Genomic DNA, 24585 nt, shown 5'->3' on the forward strand with positions numbered 1-24585 from the left:
ATCTTCACATTAACTGTAATTTACCAAGAATAGTGAGTGATCTATTAACACCTAGTAGGGACTCAAATATTCTTTGACTTGAATTCAAGCCAGGTCTATGGCTGGTTGACTAAGGTATTCACTGGTTACTAATTTAAGTGATCATAGCTGGTTTGTTGTTAGAAAGGACTTAACAGAGCATTATATGATCAGTCTGTATGTTTCCAACAAATTTTAATTTTCCACAGTGGCAGAGAGGCTACCAGATAAATTGCTTGGCAGTCAACCATTATGTCTGGTCATATAAGCATCCTTAGCAGATTGTGATAGATTTGATGCTGATTGATTTTGTGTGAGTGTGTGTGTGTGTGTGTTTGTGTGTGTGTGTGTGTAGAAAGAGAAAGAGTAAAAGGGAGTAGGAGAGAGAAAGAGGGGGAAAGAGTGAGCAAAGATAGTGCCTGTATTTCTGCATTTGCTTATATATGCAATGGTATTTTAAATCTACTCAAATAAAAAACTCAAAACTTCTGATCACAACTGAACAGAGTTAATTCTAATTTATTTTGACTAAGTCTAATAAAAGCTTATATTCACTATTAACAAGTGTTGCCCTCTTTCTGCAAAGTTTAATTAATGGTAAAACATAATTGAGTTGTTTTGGTTCTTCGCCAAATACATATATATGCAAAAATCCCCTCCATAATATACATCCAGCAAATAAAGGCATCTTAGTCTGTAGAGGAAGCAATATTTTTAGCCCTGAGTTTATCACCCTTTCAGTTCTCAATGTGAAAGGGTCCCAGGGCTTTATTGTTATGCACATTTGGCCTCAGACTGAATTTATATTTAATTATTTGTGAACATTGAAGGATCTGGCATTTCAGCTTAAATTATCACCCTAGAGGTAGGAGAGTTGAGGAATTTTCAAATTCAACTAGAAATCTTTAACATCATTTGAGTGTCAGGATCTAAGCCAAGCATGACTATCCTTGTTGTCCAGGCCAGGCCTTATAACAACCGTTTCTCGGATGGGGAAATTGAAATTGAGAGCAATTAAGTTACTTGCTCAAGGTAACACAGGTAAAAGAGCGACAGTTCTGGAATAGGACTTGTAAATGATTTCTGCACAGTGACATAAGTGAATGTTTCATTTTCATGGGTCTTTGCATTTGTATATATGCTCACATGCAGAAACCACGCATATTCTCAGAAACCAATATTATGTCCCCATTGTGCCACTGAAGAAATGGAGGCCGAGCACTGTGCAAGACAGTCTACCTGTGGTACAGACTGAGTCGTTGTGTAAGTTGGGCTCCTGCAGCATTGCCGTCTGCCGTGCACTAGAGCTCCAGATGAATTTCAAAGTAGCACATGGAATAGGGGGAGGAGGAGGCCTTTGGAGGCAGAGGGCACATACGAGCCAGGGGTCAGCCAAAGATTAGAAGCATTGCTCCCCTTTCCCCATTATCCTGCAGAGAGTGATGCCAGGACTGGTCAGACAGCTGAGCACATCAGAGAGGTTTGCCAGGAGATGTGCTCTGCTCCTATAGCTCTCCCTTCTTAGTTGGCCAGTGGACAGGTAATCAGACTTCCGGGGGTATCTGGCAGCCTGAGTGCAGGTACCCAGATTATAGAAGTCATCTAAGATTCCAGATTCCCACACCTGATGCCTGGGGCAGAGGTATACTGGTAAACTGGCTCTTGGGGCGCTGCTGCTGCTGCTAAGTCGCTTCAGTCGTGCCCGACTCTGTGCGACCCCATAGACGGCAGCCCACCAGGCTCCCCCGTCCCTGGGATTCTCCAGGCAAGGAGTGGGTTGCCGTTTCCTTCTCCAAAGCATGAAAGTAAAAAGTGAAAGTGAAGTCTCTCAGTCGTGTCCGACTCTTCGCCACCCCATGGTCTGCAGCCCACAAGGCTCCTCCATCCATGGGAGTTTCCAGGCAAGAGTACTGGAGTGGGGTGCTGGCTCTTGGGGTGAGGGAGCACTAACTTCCATGACTTGTATGTAGTGTTTGCTACTTTCTCTGGTGTAAATACCCCCGCAGTGGCCAATGGCAAGCTGCCAACTTGCAAAATTATTGCATATTTGACATTTAACACTTGGCTTTCATGAAGCAGTAAGAGCTGGCTCCAGCATAGCAGTGACCTTGGGGCCCATAGACTGTGACCTTGGATGGGGTCAGGGTGCCTGGCCCGTGGGGGGTAGTGCTGATGTGGAATCTCCAGTTGGGGAAGTGGTGTGCCCATTCACCGCAGGCTTTAGCTTGTTTCTTGTCCAGAGTGGGCACCAGGGGTCATTTTTGGACAGCTCTGCTCCTTTCAGGGCATGAAATAATTTGTGCAAGGTCCCACAGCCAGTAAAAAGTGGTCTTAGACCTTGAATCTATGCTCTTTGAGCTCCTCCATGCTTCTCCTTTGCACAAAAATTCCAAATCAGTTTCCCAAAGCTGACAAATCCTGTGACAGTTGTGCCAGTTCTACCTGGAAAAGGAGAAAGGCAGAGATAAAATTCTCTGTGAAGTGCAGAGAAATGAGGCTAACCTCACAGACATTTATTTGATCTGCGTGTTTGCACACTGAGTCGAAGCCAGAGGTCATGTCTTAGTAGACCACGTGTTGACAAGCAGAAAACAACTCCCTTCTCTGTAAGGAAAGTTACTTTCTCACTTCAGACTACACGTTTTTTTTTTTTGGTCAGTATCTCTGCTGACAACCCCATTCAAAGGGATCCGAGAGGAACAACGTGGAAGCAGGAAGGGCCAACTTTGGTGTAATTAAGAGATTATCACTGCTCGTTTTTCTCAGCCCCAAGACCACAGCGGACTGTCAATAAGGGCTGTATAGGAGCAGGCCCAGGGCACCACGGGGAACGGATTGGCGCTTTCATGATCAGCCCTCCAGTCCCAGCTGGGACGAAGATAGAGGCAGAAATGTATGGAGACAGGAAGAGGCCAACAGATAGATTTCTGAACATGGTGGGGGATGAATGTAAAACCCACATCTATTTCCTTTTCTATCTTGAAACTAACACTCATTCCAAATTGAGTTATGGGAGAGAGTCTTCACTGTGGGGCTGGATCCCTGGGAACAGTGCCTTTCCGGCAGGCATCTGGGTTTGGCCTGCCTGTGTAGGCAGTAGTGGGGAGATGGTGGACATGAGACTCTTCACTGCAAGGTGATTTCCATCTGTGAGTCTTTCATTTGAGACACTAGCATTTCCTGTTGTCTTGGGTGATTTTGATCATGACATGAAGAAAAGCCTCAGTTTAGGCCTCTTGGGCAGGCAAATATTCATCCTGTGCTGAACAACTGGGCCTCACTCATTCATTCACTCAGAAATGTCTATCGAGCAAGTATGTGTTCAGCATTGCACTGGCTGCTGCCCGTATATTCCCCCTCAAAGAACATCCATCCCAGAGGAAGTACAGACCAATGACCAGGCAGATAAGCACCATGATAGAGAACCATGGGAGTGAGGAGACAATGAGGAGATCAGATTTGCCAAGAGGATTCCTGACTGATGTGTACCAGTAGGCAAGGAGATGGAAGGAGAGAGAATCTTCCAGGCAGTGGCAAAAGCATGATCCAATGTCTGAAGGCAAGAGAGAGGGTAGTATGTCAAGAGAGCCTAGAATAACTGAATATGGCTGTGTGACAAGGACAACACCTCAGATGTAAAATTAGAGAGATAATTAATGGCTGGAAATCAAGGAACTATAAAAACTCCAGGGAATCTGCACCTTCTTCTACAGTGACAGAAGTATAGACAGGGGAATGGAATGGTGTGACCAGATTTGTGTTTTAGGAAGATTAGTCTGGTTTCAGTGGGTCATACCTGAGGGCTGAGAAAACCAGGAGCAGGAGAGACCCAGATGGAAGCTGTGACAAGAGCCGGGTGGGCAATGATTGCTGCCTGAGCAGGGGACAGCAGGTGGACTGGAGAGAAGTCTCAGGCTCAGCAGTGCCTATGCGGAGACGAGGCAGCATTGGCGGGAAGCTGTGTGGCAGGGATGAAGGAAGCAGAGGAAAATCCTTCTGAGCCAGGAGCATTATGCCTCCGGAGGGTGCTGAGGAAAGCCACCTGGGTGTTGGGTGTATCTGTGGGTCAGGAGACCTTTTGTGAAACTAAAGGGACTATTTTCTCCCGCCTTGACAAAGTTTCCTGTTTACTGAAGCAGCTGTGCTCTCCTTCGAAACAAGAGACCATGCATCCCAGAGGAAGCTCTGCATGCTATATAGGCAGAGGGGGCCATGCAGACCGGATGGAGGAGCTCTCTTTCAGGGACTGGGTTGACTTTGCACCAGCAACAGGCTTGAGGGAACAAACTCTCAGAAGTCTCTTGCTGTGTCTTTCCCGGTTTGAACACAAATCCTGCCGGATCCATGCCTAGGGATTTTAGTTTAGTCCTTCCTTGCTGTGGATTTAAAATCTTTTATTTATCTATTTTTTTCCTGGCGGCTCAGAAATGCATAACAGCTGTATTCACTGTTGGCCTTCTAGCCTCAAATTCATTCCAAATACAAATTTTCTTAGTAATTTCTTCTTTGAATGCTGATGTTTGTGCGTTAGTATACATAATTCACAGGCTTCGTGTTGTTCAATTTTTGGCTGATTTATTTGACAACTTGAAATTCCTCACAAGTGGTGCTTTTATTTTGTTATTTGCATCTGGAAATCATTCCTAAAATCCCATAGAATAAATTTGTCTTTTCTTTTTTTAGGGACTTTTCCCCCCTTATTATAAGAATAATAGATGTTCATTATAAAAACTTTAAAGAAAAAGCATGTATTTAATAACAGAAAAGTCTCCCTAGTTTCCCCCACTTGAGATAACAGTTCTTGACATCCCAGGACTGTGCTTCTTATCCTTTGAAGTACATACGGATTTGTGAAAACGCACATTCCTGAGCCTCATCTTCAGAGATCTGGAGTTGCCGAGTCTGGAATGGAGCCTAAGAGTTGCCATCCTAGCCAGCACCTTGGTTCTGCTGACGCCCCCAGGTCTGGGGCCCACACTGCAAGACGCTCTGTCCTAAATGTGCACTAACCACCCACACGTGACCCTCTGGCACTTGCCAGTGTCTCAGAAACGTCTGGCATATCCCCAGATGCCTTTCTTCAGTATCATATGGAAAGTCTGTGTGGCATGACATGCTGCTGGAATGGCCATGCTTGAGTTTCAGGGCTTCTTAACATGGGCACTACAGACCCAAAGGGGTTCACAGAGAGATCGACTGCACTTGTAATCCAATGTATCTTTTTTTTTCTTTTGACACTTGAAGTATTTTTCGGAGTAGGATGCCACAAGGTTTACCAACTGCCAGAGAAGTCTGACAAAAATAGTTAAAAACCTCTTCTGCTCTCCCCAGTGAATGGCGTTTAGTTGTTTCCCTCTACTAGCTCCCAGCTATAGATCATACTGCCCTAAGCATCACCATTTATAAACCTTTACATGAATATATATGTACGTAAGCATCTATATGTGTACATATGTGTATACATGTATTATATGTGACAACAATGGTTACCCTGTATGAAACTTCAACCTCCACACAAACAGTCAAAACTGATCTAGCAGCACATTTCAGGAAAGCAAGCTGACTTTCTCCAGCCCCGGATAGGCTTAAATGCACTGTGTCCCTGTTCTGGTGGTTTCTTTGTCCATTTCCACTTCAGCTCTGCTTCCATCTGGTGCCACCAGCTTCCCCTCTCCACCCGTCTCATACCCTCTAGGTCTAGACCATCTCTGTTCTCAGCGCTGTGCAGCTGCCATCCGGGGAAATACACCCTCAACCCTGTTGAGGGGTAAACAATGCAGCTCATTGGATATACGCACTCCATGCATTCTTGGAAATGTGAAAGAACAAGGCCTGCAGCCTTCTAGTTCCGTGTGTGTTTCCTCCAACATTAAAAAGAGCCTCATTTCTGTTGTTTTCTTCCCACCTGAGAAGGGCACTGGCTCAGTCCTGTGTGTACTCCATCACTAATTCTCCCAACAGCCATGCCAAGAAGGTGTTTTCATGGTCATTATAGAGGAGGAAAAGCGTCACTGGTACATTTCTCTGAAGCAGTAGAGTGGTAAAGCTGAGATTTTTCGAAATTTTCTCTTGAAGATGCAATAGTGAAAAACCACAACCATCCAGGAGCTCAGTGATTCTTTTTACAGACTGAATACACCCATGAGGTCAGCACTCAGATCATCCCTCTCCCCAGAGCCCCCTCCATGTCACCTTCCAGCACTAACTCCACATCCCCCGAGTGTCATCAACCCTGACCTCTATCACCGTGTTAGTTTGGCCATTCTGGACATAACATAAAGGGGATCATGCAACACACACCTTGTATTTGGCTCCTTAAAATGTGTTGCTCAGCGTTAAGTTGGTGCGATCTGTCTGTAGTGTTTGGCACACATGTAGGATCATGTTACAGTGGTTCCATCTCTAAATACACCACATTCTGTCCTTCCTGGTTTTAAGAACAATTGAGATCATTTCAGTTTTTGCCCATTATTAGTAGTATTGAAGTAACATTCTGGAGAGTATCTTTGAGTGAACATACTAATATATACGCATTTCTGTTGGGTATATACCTAGCCATTGAATTAATGGCTCACTTTTAGTAGATTCTGCCGAACAGTTGCCTCAGTGGATTGTATAGAAGGTGAAAATTAAGTCCATTATTCTGACTCCACAATAGGTTATGCAAGCAGGGTGGATGGTATAGTTATTTATTTATTTATTTATTTTGTAAAGAAAATATATCCATTTAGTTTCCCACTCAGGAGTGACGACTGTCAGTACCAGCCAGGGTAGGGGCCCGTCCTTTGGCTCACGCTGGAACGTGCCTTCACAGTCACGTACTCGTGGAGTTTCCGGTTCTCCACCCATATTTGGTCCTCAGGACACTGGTCCACGTCCAGGATTCTGGTGTCCATTCAAAGGAAGCAGACTCTGATGAGCTTCCTCTCTCCCACCCCCAAGACCCTGAGAATGAGGCAGTCTTTTATTCCTGAAAAGGTGGTGATTGTCATCATGGCTTTCCAAACTGAATTCTGTTAAGCTCTCCAAGACTGAGGGGTATGGATGGATCATATGCTCCCTATGTTCAATGGCTTCCTTCTGCTGTGTATTTTTCTGTGTGCTTTTTATACTTTTCTTATCTCCTTCTCCACTTCAAGACTCTCTCAGCTGCCACTCATCCTTGCTGTCCCTCTCTCTGCTTTTAACAAGATTAGCTAGTCCTTGGAATGTGCTGCTTTGAAACTGCTGTGGGCTGGGAAGCTAGGATCCAGGCATGGCCCAATCCTGTGACTCAGAAAAATGGAGTGAGACAGACCTGCGTTTGGTTTCTGTTCTGTTGGTGACCAGCTGCTTGACTCTTAGTCACTTAAACCCTCTGAGTTCTGTTTCTTCTTATATGAGACAAGGCTGGTAACACCTTCCATCCATTTTGGGGAAGGATAAAATGAAATCACCTACTTGATCATGGTGAGCATATGGCAAGTGCTTGGCCAACAAGCCCCTCCTTTTTTTTTGTCTCCCTTCCTGGCCAAAATCAGCCTACAGAGGTTCTGAGTGTGAAGATTTCTTCCATGAGGAAGTGAGCTAGGCTTTTACTTATTTGGATATTGATGGTGTCTTTTTTTTTTTTTCCTGTAGTTCATATCCTTTTAAAGACTCAAAATTACCACATAAGTGAACATAATTTAATCAACATGATACTTTATTTATAAATGATGCTGACTTGATTAGGCATTGTCCTGGCAGAATATAAGAAAAATTAAGGCAGCAGTCTAACCTATCCATCTGCCATTTTCTATGTTCTAGTTGAGGCGATAGGAACATATGATGAGCAATAAATTCAGACGTAGGCACCGTGAGCTCTCCACCCAGAACATCACAGGCACATCATGATGTTCTGACTGAATAAATATCTATTCCCTGCAGTTGTTACATCGCATCACTTATACTATGCCTGGATCCTAGCAAAGGAAAAATAAAAGGCAAAAAGAGAGACACCCAGACCATCTATTTGTCTATTTTTCCATGAAAAATTGCACAAGATACCTGCTGTCAGAATGAGTTCACTTCCCACAAGCAGAAGGCTCCATCCATTCAGGTGTCTGTTTCAAAAGCAGCATCCTCTTTTGCAAAATGTTGGTAGAAATGGCCCTCTCCCCCAGTAACAGCAGCTAGGGAGCTTGCTCCCCCTGTGCTGTGCAGGGTAGGTAGTGGACATGGAGGAGCCCCCACAGTGCCTGGAGAACAGTGGCAGGAACATGATTCCGTTCTATTCTGACTTCACAACGTTTGCAACCCAGGTGGCCTGGTCACAAACGGAGTGGCCACAGATGGTTCTCCCTGAGTGAGTGAGTGAATGTCACTCAGTCATATCCAACTCTGCAACCCCATGGACTATAGAGCCCATGGAATTCTCCAGACCAGAATACTGGAGTGGGCAGTCTTTCCTTTCTCCAGGGTATCTTCCCAACCCAGGAATGAACTGGGGTCTCCTTCATTGCGGGTGGATTCTTTACCAACTGAACTATCAGGGAAGCTGATATGAGCACGGGGACATTATATTCAATTTTTGGTCTCTATCTGTATGTTGCTCATCTGATTTATGTATTTGTCCACGTGAAGGGAGACGCAGCACCAAGCAGCAGGATTCATTACAGTGAGAGGCTGTGTGTCCCGGTGCCACGAGCTGCCATGCTGCCTTGTTCCCTAACAAGCTCAGAGCAGGGTTGACACCAACCCCATGTGGGCTACCAGTCACTGGCCTCAGCAGCAGTAGCATTTGGTTTGATATTTACTATTTGAAACCCAACACTTATGACTCTGCCAAGCTTAATGAAAAGAAGACAGTCACTATCAGAGAGGGTACGCAATTTTGAAGACCAGAGCTTTGGAAAGTCACGGTGCTGGGAGCATTCCTGGTATGTCATGGATGATGTTGTCATTATAGGCAGCAACAATGCAGTCATTATTTCTGAGCTGGCTTAATTGTTCAACAGACACCAAGAGCCATGTCAATGCAGTTCAGCAAACATCCTGTTGCCTTGCCGCTTTACCCTTGTTTTATTTATTTTTTCCCTGAAGAAATGACTACAGATTGAAAGAATTATTCCAGATCTCTGATTCACTTTAGACATCATGCGCTCCCTCCCTTATTCATTTATTCATTCATTCAATATTTATCGAGTACTTATTACACTTGGATCTTCCCTGGTGGCTCAGACGGTAAAGCATCTGCCTACAGTGCCTACCACGTGGGAGAACCGACACTAGATCTGAGCCACAGGCAGACTTGTGCTCTGCCCTCAGGCTGTCACTGACATTTCACTGCAGAAGGCCCCACTATTGGACAGAGTGATCAGAGAAGGTTCCTCAAAGGATGTGAAATTGAAACTGAGACTCAAAGGATGAAAATAGTCATACCTGCTGCCAATAAAAGGCTGTTCCAGGTGGAGGGACAGAATCCACTGTGGCCTGGATGGTTGTGTAAAACAGTGTAATAGGAAATTCAGCCATTGCGTCCTATGCAATGCAGGGGGTTGTTTATCTCACGGAGCAAAAAGCTTAAATGGAGGCAAAGACTTTACCCTTCCAGCTATGTCAGAGCCAGCGAGTCTGCAGTTCTTTCAGTCTTTCCCTCCTGGTCACAAAATGGCTGCAGAAACTTAGCGTATCCATCACACCAAGGTCAAGTCAGGAGTGAGGAGAAGGTTATGAGACAACCATTTGTGTCACTTTTTTTTTTTTAATAATGGAGGTAGGGAAAGTAAATGTTTTTCCAGAAACTTCCAGTAGATATCTGCTTACATTTCATTGACCAGAATGGTATTTCATGGGCATCTCAAGTTGCAGGGGTAACTGGAAAAGCAAGACTTAGCTGGGAATACAAAATTGGGGTCATAAAGAACAAAGGAGGACATGAATATTTTTTTAAGTGTCATATTCAAATTATAAAAAACAAGACCTGTAACCCTGAAGTCCAGAGGTGGAGAGATGGAATGTTTCAGCCGTGGTAGGAGTCACTACCTGCAGTCAATCACATGGTAAAATTTGTTCATTCTATCCTCTAAACACTCTTCCCACGCCTCCCTCCACATTCTCTCTAAAGGTTCCAGTTTAAGGGTTGATCTTGCCTTCCAGAGACTGGTGGTAGTTTTCTAACTTGGCTGCTTTGCCTCTATTTCCTGCCTGCTCCAATCCGGTTGCTGTCAGTGGCCTTTTAAAAGTAAATCTATTAGGTTAACTATGGACTTTGGATGACAATGATGTGCCAGAGTGGTTTCATGAGCAGTAACACATGTTCCACTTCAATAGGGGTGTTTGTAATGGAAGGGGCTGCACATGTCTAGGAGGATGAGGGTGAATATATGGAAAATCTCTCTACATTTGCTGAATTTTGCTGTGATGAATCTAAAATTGCTCTAAAAAATAAAACCAATAAAAATATGTAAAACTCCTTACAGTTCATTAGGGCTCCCTGGTACAAAAGTTCTGAGCATCTCCATGTGAACTAAAGTCATTTTTGATCTGGTCCCTTGTAGCTTTCCTAAGTGATCAATGCAAAGAAATAGAGGAAAATAATAGAATGGGAAAGACTAGAGATCTCTTCAAGAAAATTAGAGATATCAAGGGAATATTTAATGCAAAGATAGACACAATAAAGGACTGAAATAGTACGGACCTAACAGAAGCAGAAGATATTAAGAAGAGTTGGCAAGAATGCACAGAAGAACCAATCAAAAAAGATCTTCATGACCCAGAAAACCATGATGGTGTGATCACTGACCTAGAGCCAGACATCCTAGAATGTGAAGTCAAATGGGCCTTAGGAAGCATCACTACAAACAAAGCTAGTGGAGGTGATGGAATTCCAGTTGAGCTATTTCAAATCCTAAAGGATGATGCTGTGAAAGTGCTGCACTCAACATGCCAGCAAAGTTGGAAAACTCAGCAGTGGCCACAGGGCTGGAAAAGGTCAGTTTTCATTTCAGTCCAAAGAAGGGCAATGCCAAAGAATGTTCAAACTACTACACAATTGCACTGATCTCAGACCCTAGCAAAGTAATGCTCAAAATTCTCCAAGCTAGGCTTCAGCAGCATGTGAACTGAGAACTTCCAGATGTTCAAGATGGATTTTAAAAAGCCAGAGGAACCAGAGATCAGATTGCTAACATCCATTGGATCATAGAAAAAGCAAGATAATTCAAGAAAAACATCTACTTCTGCTTCATTGACTATGCTAAAGCCTTTGAGTGTGTGGATCACAACAAACTGTGGAAAATTCTTCAAGAGACGGGAATACCAAACCACCTTACCTGCCTTCTGAGAAATCTGTAAGCAGGTCAAGAAGCAACAGTTAGATCCAGACATGGAACAACAAACTAGTTCCAAATTGGGAAAGGAGTACGTCAAGGCTGTATATTGTCACCCTGCTTATTTAACTTCTATGCAGAGTACATCATGCGAAATACCAGGCTGGATGAAGCACAAGCTGGAATCAAGATTGCCAGGAGAAATATCAATAACCTCACATATGCAGATGACACCACCCTTATGGCAGAAAGTGAAGAGGAACTAAAGTGCCTCTGAAAGGAAGGGAGAAAAGCTGGTTTAAAACTCAGCATTCAAAAAACTAAGATCATGACATCTGGCCCCATCACTTCATGGCAAATAGACGGGGAAACAATGGAAACAGTGACAGACTTTGCTTTCTTGGACTCCAAAATCATGGCAGGTGGTGACTGCAGCCGTGAAATTAAAATATGCTTGCTCCTTGGAAGAAAAGCTATGACAAACCTATACAGCATATTAAAAGTAGAGATGTTACTTTGGCAACAAAGTCTATCTAGTCAAAGTTATGGTTTTTCCAGTAGTCATGTATGGATATGAGAGTTGGACTATAAAGAAAGTTGAGCACTGAAGAATTGATGCTTTTGAACTGTGGTGTTGGAGAAGACTCTTGAGAGTCCCTTGGACAGCAAGGAGATCCAACCAATCAATCCTAGAGGAAATCAGTCATGAATATTTATTGGAATGACTGATGCTGACGCTGAAGCTCCAATTCTTTGGCCACCTGATGCAAAAACCTGACTCATTGGAAAAGACCCTGATGCTGGGCAAGATTGAAGGCAGGAAGATGATAGAAAGATGGCAGGAGGAGAAGGGACAACAGAGGATGAGATGGTTGGATGGCATCACTAACTCAACGGACATGAGTTTGAGCAAGCTTCGGGAGTTGATGATGGACAGGGAGGCCTGGCATGCTGCAGTCCATGGGGCCACAAAGGGTCGGACAAGACTGAGCGACTAAACTGAACTGAACTTGTACCTCGGCCTCATTCCCTATCACTTCCTTCTTCCACAACTTGTCACAGCCTTCATATGCCGTGTTCTAGAAATACTCAGCATGAATATTTCCCCCTCTATCAAGTACTTTTCTTCTGGTAAATCCAGTTGCGGCAAGTGCCCTCTCCTCTGAGCTTTACTTGACTTGCTCATGGAGAGGGAGCTTCCTTCTTGGAAGGTACACATCCCACTAGGGGCCATCTATCTGTTTACCTGGTGTCTTCTTCCCACTGGCATCTGAAGTTGTAAGGAGCTGACACCTCGCCTTACTCACCTTGGTTCTATGGCTCTAGGCCCAACACCTGCACACCAACCTGAGCCATAGCTGTGGCCCAGTGAATGGATAGGGAGGTCAGGAGCCAGTAGGCTTTGGTTGTTCTTTGCAGCTTTACTCTTTCAGGGACCAGAGAGATGACTGTAGGCACAAGGGCTGAGAGAACACAGTCAGCAGTATGTGGACTCAGCGTCCTTTGTGATGGTCTAGGAGAGCTAGGAGAGCAGCAGGAGCAGGGGATAAAATCATGGACTGTGCAGTAGGATAACATGGGTTCAGTTCCACCCCTGCTGTTTGCAGCCGGATGACTCTGGTCAGCATATGTGATGACTCTGTCCCTCAGTATCCACACCCACACGATGGACATGATAGCAGTACCTACCTATTAGTATTTCCCTGAGGACTAAATAAGACAGTCATTGAGCATATACTGCCATTTGGTAAATTCTCAAACCTTATTAGCTATTGTTGTAAAGTGTTACTATTATTGTGATACAGTTAATATCTTCAGATTTCAAGACTCACGGTGGGCAGTGTTAGTGTCATTTTTGAAGACCCTGAGATAGATTTACCCTTATATCATTAATATTTATCCTCAAAGACATTATTTTGCTTATTCAAAAATATTTACTTATTTTTAAAGGCCATGTTCAGATCCTCTTAATACAATAAGAAGTTCTATTCCAGTTCTAACAATAATGCCCTAAAGAAAATCTTATTATCCTCATTGCCTTAAATTAAGGTAATTGAAAACCACTGTTGAAAAGTGAACCCCAAATGTATCAGAAACTTAATTCAATTATAAATAACAGGAACTGACTGTACTTGAATGTGCATGAAGTATAGAATCATTGTTGAACATTTAAGAAGTATGTCCTTATCTTGTTACTATGGCTACAGGTTACTCCAAGATACAGTGGTTCTATGGTAACAATGGAATTACATTATTTCCTGTCTACATTGAAATATTCAGCAACTAATTTCCTGTAGCTTCATAATAAATCATGTTAATGAAGGTAGAAACCAAGGTGATAAGATCGCCTCCATGCCTAGGGTCATTCCCTTAAACAAAGCAGAAAAGACACGTTTATGTTCATTTGACCAGGAAGTACAAAGAAGCCCTTAAAAGGTGGCAATGACATCTCATGGGGAGGTGCTAACTTCAACTCACATGTTCAGTATTCCTTATTCATTGGGTCCATGATGGGATCACCACTGTGAGAAAATCTGTTTTATATAGGCAAACACTGAGAAAGAATATGGTAGAATTCAATTCAGTTTTACTAAAACTCAAAATATATACCAGTCTCCTGTTTACTGCCTCCAGTGGGCTGACACTGAGGATGAAGTTTAAGCCCTTTAGTGATCCTGCAGCCTGTCAGTCTCAGCTGGGCACCCTAATTCCTGCCATCTTGATTCCCAGCATTCCCACCCCATCCTATCTGCCGGTGATGCCAGAGTCCCGTATGTCCCTCCACCCGGGATGCTGCCGCACACCTGCACGCACATTCTCTCCACCTGAGTATCTGCATCCCCCTTCTCTACTTGGCCTCACTGAAGACCCAAATGGAGGGTGGTGAAAAGCCTTGGTACCCTGTAAATCTTATCTTCCAGTCTTGTTCTCCCTTAAATCCCCTGCGCACCCAGCAGCCAGATGGAGCTCTCCATACCACATGTCTAATCCAATCACTCCCCTCCCTAAAGCATTCCAGTGGCTCCCTGCTGCCCACTGGAGAAAGACCAAACTCATAATGTGGCTTCTAGCCCTCCTTCTCTAATCTCCCCTGCCTCTATCTCTTTCTCTCTTGACACCCGTTTCTTTCTCTTCCCATCTCTTTCACTGCTTCCCTCCTCTCCCTTCCACTAATTTCTTTACTTTTGTCTTTTACCCCACTCTTTCTCCTTTTCCCCTTTTCGTTTTCCTCTTCATATTTTTGCCCCCTTTCTGTTGCCCCCTCATCTCTTTCTAACTCTCTCCCCCACCTTTCTCCCTTCCCTCTCTCATAATTTTGGTTCTCAGAATGTGTCTCTTCATGCCTCACATTCTGGGTCTCTGCCTATGCTGCTTCCCACGTCTGGAAAACCCTTCACTTCTCCAGCGACATCATTGTCACCTTCAGCTCCAGATTTGCTCACACACTGACTCACACCTACGGCAGTGACTCACACCTGCCTATGTCTTGTCGATGCAGCTCTCAGCTTTGAAATTACTTCCTCCAGGAAACTGTCACTGAACCTCCTGGTCCCATTCAGACACCTCACCTTACAGAGCTATTTCTGTCTCACAGAACAGCTTTTAGGAACCAGGAGGAAGTTTCCCATCTTGTAAGAAGTCTTCAAGGTAGGACAGATGCTTGATGAGGGTTAGGCTTAGGCTAGATTTTAATCTCCCCTTTCCACCTGCCTTGTGGCATGAACAACCTGTACAACTGGCCCTGCCCCTTAACCATCTCCATTTAGTCCTTCTCCCCCATCACAGCACTTAGCATATTGTGTGTTTGTCTCTATTACCTGCTTCTAATCCCCACTAGATTATAAGCCCTATCTGTTATTTACATTCCATGTGTATTTCTAGTGCCCAGCCCTTGGCCTGATGTGAATTTGATGCTAAATATGTACTTGCCTCTGAAGAAACAAATGAATTAACAAACAAACAAGTAATCCTCTTATATAATGGTGCTTAGCTGAAGAATTGATGCTTTTGAACTGTGGTGTTGGAGAAGACTCTTGACAGTCCCTTGGGCTGCAAGGAGATCCAACCAGTCCATTCTAAAGGAGATCAGTCCTGGGTGTTCTTTGGAAGGAATAATGCTAAAGCTGAAACTCCAGTACTTTGGACACCTCATGTGAAGAGTTGACTCATTGGAAAAGACTCTGATCCTGGGAGGGATTGGGAACAGGAGGAGAAGGGGATGACAGAGGATGAGATGGCTGGATGGCATCACTGACTCGATGGATGTGAGTCTGAGTGAACTCCGGGAGTTGGTGATGGACAGGGAGGCCTGGCGTGCTGCGATTCATGGGGTCGCAAAGAGTCGGACACGACTGAGCTACTGAACTGAACTGAATGAATGCACAAACTTCTTCTTATAAAAATTTTTACCAAGTTTACCAGGAACTAACATTATTTAAGTCCTAGAGTACTTTTCATGCAACTCTGCTGTTGAAACATCACTTTTGAACTGAAAAGATTCCCTTGCTGTGTTACCTCTTATAGCAAACTGTACATTTTCCAACATCAGAGATCGTATCTTATGCATCTTTATGCTTGGTCTAGTGACAAGCACATAGTATAAGTACAAAGATTGTAATAAAGCAAAATCAATCCTCTTCCTATACCGTTCAACTTTACTATTCTTAGTGACTCAGGAACTTATCAAACCCTGCTTTATCCCAGATGCTTAAAAAGATGTAAAAAGAATAAAGTATTCTTGTAGGAAATTCACAGCCCCTTCAGGGAGACAGACACATAATTGAACAATAGTGATGCACTGTAATCTATGACTGAGGTCATCCACAGAGCCGCTGCATTAGAATTACCTGGGAAGCTCCATCAGAGCTTTCCGCACTGCCCCCCACCCACCCACCCAGTGAATTAAAGTCTCTGAAATAGTCCCTCATACACCTTCTTGTTATTCTTGTCCAAGCTACTCAGTTACTGTTCCTTCCAACAGTGCACACACTCCTGTAAAGTGCATCACTGAGGTGATGACCATCATTGCCTAAACCTGGAAACTGATTCTTCTAACCCAGCACATGTAAAATGAATTGGGATTTGAAGAAGAAATTCCAAGGAGTGTTTTCTAAGAGGTGTTGATATGTTGCAAGGATACAGCCACTTTTTTTCCAGTATATGTTTAGAAAATTTTAAAAGAAAATAAAAAGCCCAAGCTACTTAGTCTGGTAGAAATAAAATCACTAAGAAGATTTTTGCAAAACAAAAAGAGAAGATCTGTGGTACAGTCTAGAGCAGTCAACTTTTGGAAACCCTTTCCTTCCTAAGGAAAAGGAGACAAAAAAAGAACTCCAGCCCCTTTTGAAATGTGCATGAGGAATATCACTTTTGATTAAACTGTTATGAGGAACATACTCAGAACTGTGGGAAATTCTTGCCACGTCTTTCTAAAATTGCTGTTTGATGTTTTATATGCCAACAGTGACTTTGTGAATTAATGTTCTTTTGGAAACCACCTAAATGACCCACAATAAGGAAGTCATTAAATAAATTACAGGGTGGTTATGATGGACTATTATGCAGTTATTAAGAGTCATGCTTCCAAAGAATTTTTTAAGTAGATAGGAAAATGCACAAAAATATTACTGAAGAAAAATACAGGTTACAAAACCAGCATTATAGCATTGTTCCAATTTTATTAAAAAATTTTGTGTATACACCAAAACGTTGATAGTAGGATTTCAAATGCACTGGTACGTAAAGGTGATTCCTTTTAAATTTTCTACTTTAACTATTTCTATACTTACTCAAATTCTCTGTAATTACCATGCATTACTTTTAGGGTAGCCATTTAATGGACTGTCCAATCCAGGACATTCTTGAAAGTGAAAGAGAGATCCCTGGTAATAATGTCACCAGGACCACAGCAGGAAATGGGACTATTTTGGATAAACATGATATGTGCTTGTTATGTTTGACTGCTACTGCTGCTAAGTCACTTCAGTCGTGTCCAACTCTGTGCGACCCCATAGACGGCAGCCCACCAGGCTCTCCCGTCCCTGGGATTCTCCAGGCAAGAACACTGGAGTGGGTTGCCATTTCCTTCTCCAATGCAGGAAAGTGAAAAGTGAAAGTGAAGTTGCTCAGTCATATCGGACTCGTAGCGACCCCATGGACTGCAGCCTACCAGGCTCCTCTGTCCATGGGATTTTCCAGGCAGGAGTACTAGAGTAGGGTGCCATTGCCTTCTCCAGTTATGGTTGAACTGTCCTTCAAAATTCATACATTAGAGTTCCAATTCTTAGTACCTCAGAATGTGACCTTATTTAGAAATAATTTCATTGCAATTACAAATAATTAGGATGAGGTCACACTGGATTGGCCTTCCCTCCTAGCTCAGTCGGTAAAGAATCTGCCTGAAGTGCAGGAGACCCAGGTTCGTTTCCTGGGTTGGAAAGATCCTCTGAAGAAGAAAATGGCAACCCACTCCAGTATTCTCGCCTGGAGAATCTCATGGACAGAGGAGCCTAGCAGGCTACAATCTATGGGATCATAAGAGTCGGATACGATTTAGCAACTAAATCATCACCACCACCACCACCACACTGGATTGGGGCTTCCCCGATGGCTCACTGGTAAAGAATCTGCCTGAAATGCAGGAGATGCAGGAGACACAGATTTGATCCCTGGATCAGGAAGACCCCCTGGAGGGGGAAATGGCAACCCACTCTAGTATTCTTGCCTGGGAAATCCTACGGACACAGGAGCCTGGCAGGCTACAGTCCGTCGGGGTCACAAAGAGTCAGACATGACTAAGCATACAGCATGCAGGCAAAAAAGTCATACTTGATTAGGGTTTGTCTCTAATGCATTATAACTGATTTCCTCATAAAAAGTAGGAATTTGGACATAGGCATACACATAAGGTGAAGAGTATGTGAACGCAGAGGCAGAGACTGAGCCAAGGGAAGTCAGAGATTGCTTGGAAATCATCAAAAGTTAGTGGACAGGCATGAAACAAAGACTCTCTCAGGGCCTCAGAAGGAAGCAACCCTGCCATCACCTTGACCTTCAGAACTATGGGATAGGAAAATTCTGTTGGTTACACTGCCTACAATGTGGTACTTTTTAATGGTAGCCCTAGAACATCAATAGGATGAGCATTGTTTTATATTAGTAACTGTTTTATATTATATGAGTAACTGTTTTATATTAGTAAAACAGGAAAAATTCCAGGGCGGGTAGAGTAGAAGGAAGTTCTACATAAAAATAATAATAAAAAAAGCTTGTTCACGTAACTGTCACTGTGAAAAACTGTATTATTATTAAAAATTATTTTCTCCTTTCCTTTCCTGGCCTGTCCCTAGGAAGCCCTGCCCTAGTAGAGTCAGGCTTGAATGGGTGACTTGCTTCAGCCGATGAAATGTGAGTGGGAATCACCCATGCCATGTAGAAGTAGGAACTTCAAAGGCCATGCCACGATTTTGCCATCTCTGCCCCTTGCCATGAGACTAGCAGGTCCTAGAGAGGAGCTGCTTCCTTTTCCTGGATCCTGAAATGAAAAAGATGTAGCGTAGGGTTGAAACTCATCTGGAATGGATCTTTGACATGAGATAGGAATGAACCTTAGCTAATATAATTCACTAAAATTATGGGGTCATTTGTTACCACAGCAGAATTTAGCCTAAGCTGACTAAGAAAACACTGACTGAGCATCTATCAGCTACCATGCAGACAATGAAATAATAAATTATACACAGATCTTGCCAGCCAGGAGCTAATGTTAAACTGTGTATCATTTACCTTTAAAGTATGAAGGTTTTTGGCCCCACGTGTGTTCTGTATATTTTTGGTAACACCTGCAAGTAAATGCTAAATCATGCTATTTTATTTGGTTTTTCTATTGAAAAAAAAAAAAGGTCTCTAAATGCTCTCATATTCCAGGTGGTTCTTGGAATCTTGAACTACACATACACATGTAAAGTTTGCCAATTAAAATTTTATGACTTAGGGAAAGAAACTCCTGTGAAAAATAAACCTAAGTTAATTATTCAGTTATTTAATTCTTATTTGGGAAAGAAATGTTCATATACTATAGTAAAAGGATTGAGACCCATTTTGTAGAAATAGTCAAGTTTATTTCATTTACCTTTCAAGAATATTGGTTCCAAGGAGCTAGCTTTGAAAGTAACCAAATAAGCAACATAAGGCAAGTGACCTCTCACTGAGAAATGTTTGAAAGCAGCAGATTGGACAAGGAAAGGATAGAGGGGAGACTCATTTCAAATAGAGGTCCAGGTAGAGGCAGAGGGTCATTTCCTAAAGTCAGCGTCATAAAGCAAAAATTACATGGTGTCAAAATTATCCTTGAAAATCCCTTACATGGCATTTAAAATGCCAAGACCCAAGCCTTTAGAAGTTCAAAAGCCCAGAATTAATATCTTTTGTTTGTCTGGGGCAGTGAAGGCCAAGGTCTAATTTGAAAGGGGCAAAGGGCGATTCCCATTTTTCTCAGTTCCTCTTGCGGTCTTCTGTTCTTTCTCTAGATAACTCTCCTGTAAGGACCTCTCTCCTGCCTCTTGCCCTCAGTAGTGCCCAGAGCTGAAGTCAATAAGGTACTTGTTCACATCAAGCAGATATAGTCTTTACTAGAGTTTTAAATAGCAAAGGAAATGTATTGGGGGCCCATCGTGTACCCTGCCCTGGGGTAGATACCGAGGAGGTAAAAAAACAAACAGACAAACAAAAAAAAAGACGAGAGCTTGATGGAGTGGGGAGAACTGACATGCAAACAGAAAATGTGAATACAGACCCATCCAATTCAGGTCAGTTAAAAGAGGTCAAATTAAAATTTCATCAGACAGGGTCAAATAGGCAAAGAAGACTTTATTTCAGACCACTGCAGTAGAGGAGGGGGTTTCCAGGTGGCACGCTGGTAGACAATCCACCTGCACTGGAGATGCAGGAGATATGGGTTCCACCCATGGAAGATTGGGAAGACCCCCTGGAGGAGGATATGACAACCCACTCCAGTATTCTCGCCTTAGAAATTCCATGGATAGAGGCGCCTGGCAGACTACAGTCCATAGCGTCACAAAGAGTTGGACATGGCTGAGCGACTGAGCATGCACACACGCTCACACACAGTAGAGGAGAGAGATGGAACTCAACTCTGCTGAAACCAAAGGTGGGAGGGATTTTAAGCACCAGGATGAGCTAGTGGAAACATACTGGCAGGTTGGTCAGTGACTGGGCCACCTCTCTGCTAATTGGCACTCACAGGAGTTGGGCTCCTTCCCTCCCACTGAGACAGAGAGATAGGGGGGCAGTCTCCTTCGATGATGACATTTGGAAGGAATGGCTTACAGGTTTTTGAGAAAGATAAAACTAGCAGTAAAACTAGCAGAAGCTGGGAGAGGATTTCCATTTCAAAAGGCCGAAAAAGAATAAAAATTTTAAGTTTTCTGAAGTAAACGAGTCACAAAGAGTTGGACAGGACTTAGCAACTGAACAACAAAGTAAATTTCATAAGAAAAAAGGGTTCGAGGCACATAGTCAGGAAGAAACCTCTGAGGGAGAACAAGAAGGCCATCTTTATTGGACATAAGCGTGAGGTCCTATAAACAGTAGTTCTCAAAACTTGCCTGCGCTTTAGAAGCATCTCAGCTTTTCCAAATCTGAAAGTCCAAAACTCATCTGGGACACACCCCAATACCAACTGCGTGTGAATCTGTGGAGTGGACTCCGGTATCCGTGTTTGAAGCTGACCAGACGAGTCACTGTGCAGCCACAGTTGAGACCAGGGACTTACAGGTATGATGTGAATGTGAAGGGCAGGTCAGAATTAGCCAAGGAAGAAGAGCATTCCAGACTATGATAACTCTATTAGGAAAGATCGTTCAATCAAAAGTGATTTTGTTTGTGTCTTGAAGACAGTGTTGGTGTAACTTAAAGAATTACAAAGCCCCTGGAGTTGAATCAAAACAGTCAGGATACACCAGCTTGCCTCAGCATGCCAAGACCTTTGCATCTCTGTTTGTTTAGGGTCACTGGTTCTTTAAAAGCACAAGTACTAATGAGTTCTGACTGATTATGACTCATTCCACAGTCCCGATATGCATCCTAACCAGTATAATGGAAGCACCTTCCTTTCTCTGGTCTAACCTGGCACTGTGCACCATCTATGGCACTCTAAAATATACACCGCTCTACAAAAGTGACATGTCCTCTACAGTAAAAGCATTTCCTTTAGGGGAGTGGTTGCCTAGGCGCCCACGCTGATCAAGGGTGCTCTTTTAAGTTGAAGAAAATTGATTTTGTTGTGGTTGTTGCACAAAGGTTGATGTTTTCAAAGACTCCAGATAAAAGGCGCCACAGGCAGCTAACAAGCTCCTAATGGGACTAGATCAAGTTTTACTCACCTGCTTCTAGGGCTTGACTTTGGTGTCTTGGTGACAAGAAAGCAAGCTAAGATAGCATTCCTTTTCATTGCCTCCCTCCATAAATCCTATGCTGCTTTACGCCTTATTCATTTGGCACAGATGTTTCTGTGGCCATCACATATTTATACTAATTCAGAGGCTTGCCATCAAGCTGGTAGACATCGCTCTCATCGGGGAGGCAGCAGAACCTCTGCCTCGGATACCGCAGGTGAAAATAAGGGCTGCTTTCTTTTCCACGGTGACTTTCAAAGGAGCGATTTTCTAAAATTTAAACAAAGGTGTCATAATTCATAAGATGGCTTTATCCTTTTCTTTTTCTTGCCATCTTGTCCAAATCAAGGACGGTGGGTGCCAGGACTCGAATGACGTCAGGCACTGTGGTTCCTTCAAAATGCTACTCTCAATCAGTTTGCTTATTATCTAATCCTGATTCCATGGATTGTCACGGAATTGACTTTTTAGAATAATTTGAGCCTTTTTTTTATTGCTTTTTAATAGCTAATTGCCACGGAGTCCATCTCATTAACAGTGTTGTGATTCATATCAACCGTTGAGATGATTACAGATAACAGACCAATGTTATCAGTTGGGTGTTCTCCTATAATGATCACCAGCCCCGTAATGAACCACGTGTGGATTCACTGGGCAGGGTGTGGGCGGCCTTGAGATATTAAGGATGCTACAATTTGGTATCATTTCCCATTTTGGATGAGTCAGAGAGATTTTGGAAGCATCTTCACGCTAACCCAATTTACATTATAGTTACATTTTAATTGCATTTTAAAGTCTAAATGCAGTTGATTGTGAAAACTGTGTCACATCATTTAAGGGAACTAGAGTTGTCTTTTTATGGAAATGCTAAAGGACCCCTCAGGATAATACCACATTACCCAAGCAGTGAAAGAGAGAAAGCCTGCCTCAACACCCTCTCAGATTTTTAAAGGAAAGGTCACCTGCCGCCCCCAACCAACACATGGAGTTGACTCCTCTGGGGCATCCTGCACCTTGATCTTCTCATTCTTCCATTGAATCAAACAGCTATAGGGTGGATTCTCTGTTCCAGGCATGGAGTTAGTTAAATTCTGGGAATATGATAAAGAAAGCAGAACTCCTTTTCTTGTTCTGGGAGCCCACAGTCTCTTAGGGGAACAAACAGGGAAGCGGCAGTTCCAGCCTCCATCCTTCTCCTCTTACGTTAGAGAAACATTTCTCCTCCTTGTTATTCTTTGCTTTTGGCTTCTTCAGCAAGGCGTTTGTCTGCTGCCCCAGCAACCTCCTAAATGTTGCCTCTTCTCCTCCTCCTTTCGAATGCCTTTTGCCCCAGGATATTGACTGTGAGGCTTGCGTGGTTTCTTCTCAAGCACCTTCTGTCTTCACTTTGTTCACTCCTCCTGGATAACACCATTTACTCTCAGGGCCTACATTAGTACATATATATCAATAATTCAGGAATCTGAATTTCAACCTTCACCTCTCAGTTGAGCTCCAAGTCTGTTTTCACTCCGAATCCCTGGATGGTCAGATACATGAAATCAACATGGTCCAATTTTGACTCTTAGTTTTCCCTTCCATGTCTGGTAGTCTATCTGTTTTCTCTGTCATGGTAAAATCTCCCATTTGCCCAATGTAGAGACTGAAAATAATCTGGCTTTTAAAAATACCCCAGAAAAAAATAGACCATTCATCAGTTTGCTGATTCTGTATCTCCAAGCAACACTGAATTCCTGTGACTCTAGTTGAGTTAAATTTATTCCTAGCTTATTAAAATACAGCCAATGAAAACCAAAGAGATTATTACAAAGGCTGCATTCTGGTGAAGTTGCTGAATTGATGACTTTATTTTAGTCAAATCACATTTTGATATTTCAAAAATAATTTCTAAACAAATAATGGATATCATGAGGCCTGTATTGTGGGGTTTATGATTTTGTAATGATGGGCTAAGGTCTGTATGAGAAAGATAGGCTGATTACAGAATAAAACTGGTCAAAATGTAGACATTGATGTCTGAATCTCTCCCATGAATTTTTGAGCACATGTTAAAATAGACACATAAAAAAGGATTTTTAGTGACTATAGTCACTAAAAGGGATGAAACTTTAATTTCTTGCTTGAACATTTACGGTATTGATTTGACCAGTTCATTAACAGCATGGACTTTCAAGCACATAAAATCCCATGAAGTTGAGATAGATAGGTTTGAAGGGTCTTCTATAAAGCATGATAGCACAGGACTTTAGATATACCATAATTTAAAATATGAATTTTGTAGAAAGCTACATTTTTTTAAAAAATTTGATCAGTGTGTTTTTTTTTCAAGCAGTAGCAACTAGGATTGTGGTTGTCATAGGGACAGATCTATGACAATGGAGGTGAAGGATGATGGCTTTGATTTATCAGAATGACAATTCTTCATCTTTGTGCACATCAGCAAATGCAATTGACCCACCACATGTGGACTTAGATCAAAGGTCACTTTTAGCATGTGGTCCATGACACTTACGTGGTCTTTCAAAAGGCCAGACCCACAGTAATCACCACCATTGATAATTCTGTAAACCTAGCTAGCTGCCTTTGATGATGTGACTTATGAAATGGAAGAGGAAAAAAAGGAGATGTGATCATTTATAAATATCAATTTTCATAAATCTCTTATCTGTTGGCATTAACTGATGAGCTCAGAGATGCTTGGAAACCTCCCTCTCTGAACAACAACTGCAACCATGGCAACCTGCATTTTAAAGGATGTTGAAGATGTTTTTTAAACATAAGGTGAGAAAAGCAGTTTCTACACAAATGTTTGCCTGGGACCTCATGTCTAATTCTGCCGGTACACTTGTTTTTCCTTTACT

The 24585-nt window shown here is 42.9% G+C and overlaps 1 protein-coding gene and 1 long non-coding RNA gene across 2 annotated transcripts in view; one reads left to right on the forward strand and one right to left on the reverse strand.

Moving 5' to 3' along the window:
- CDH13 (cadherin 13) overlaps nt 1-24585 on the forward strand; it is a 1019154-nt gene that overhangs the window by 467467 nt on the left and 527102 nt on the right. The window lies entirely within an intron of this gene.
- On the reverse strand, nt 392-8326 carry LOC133230021 (uncharacterized). The gene is made up of 2 exons (XR_009730713.1): nt 8047-8326; nt 392-2460 (listed from the first exon to the last, which is right to left on the reverse strand). It is a non-coding gene; the product is annotated as an uncharacterized LOC133230021 (long non-coding RNA).

Source organism: Bos javanicus, chromosome 18, assembly GCF_032452875.1.
Source record: "Bos javanicus breed banteng chromosome 18, ARS-OSU_banteng_1.0, whole genome shotgun sequence".
NCBI lineage: Eukaryota > Metazoa > Chordata > Mammalia > Artiodactyla > Bovidae > Bos > Bos javanicus.